The sequence below is a fragment of the Penaeus monodon genome, chromosome 33 (assembly GCF_015228065.2).
Source record: "Penaeus monodon isolate SGIC_2016 chromosome 33, NSTDA_Pmon_1, whole genome shotgun sequence".
Classification (NCBI taxonomy): domain Eukaryota; kingdom Metazoa; phylum Arthropoda; class Malacostraca; order Decapoda; family Penaeidae; genus Penaeus; species Penaeus monodon.
Window position 1 is genome coordinate 33,040,587 of NC_051418.1, and position 346 is coordinate 33,040,932.

Genomic DNA, 346 nt, shown 5'->3' on the forward strand with positions numbered 1-346 from the left:
AACGAGTGGGGGTATGGTAAAAAGGTAAGGAAGAAAAAAGAAGAAGAAAAAGAAAAAAAAAAAAAACAGAAAAAGACAAAATAAAAGAATAAAAAAAGAGAGAGAAAAGGAGAGACAAAGAAAAAAACAGAAGAAAGAACTTGAAGGAGAGAAAGGAGAAGGCATAAGAGAAAGTCTGCTTTAGGTTCAGTTGGCCTTCTCTGCTTCCCAAACTTTCGTCTTCACTATGACGTCATCAGAGTGAGTGGGCGTTTGCCGGAGTTCCTTTCAGAAATTCTGTTATGTGTATTTAGGTGTGTTTTTGTTGTCTGTGTAAGAGCTCAGTTTTTTTTTTAAGACTAAATGA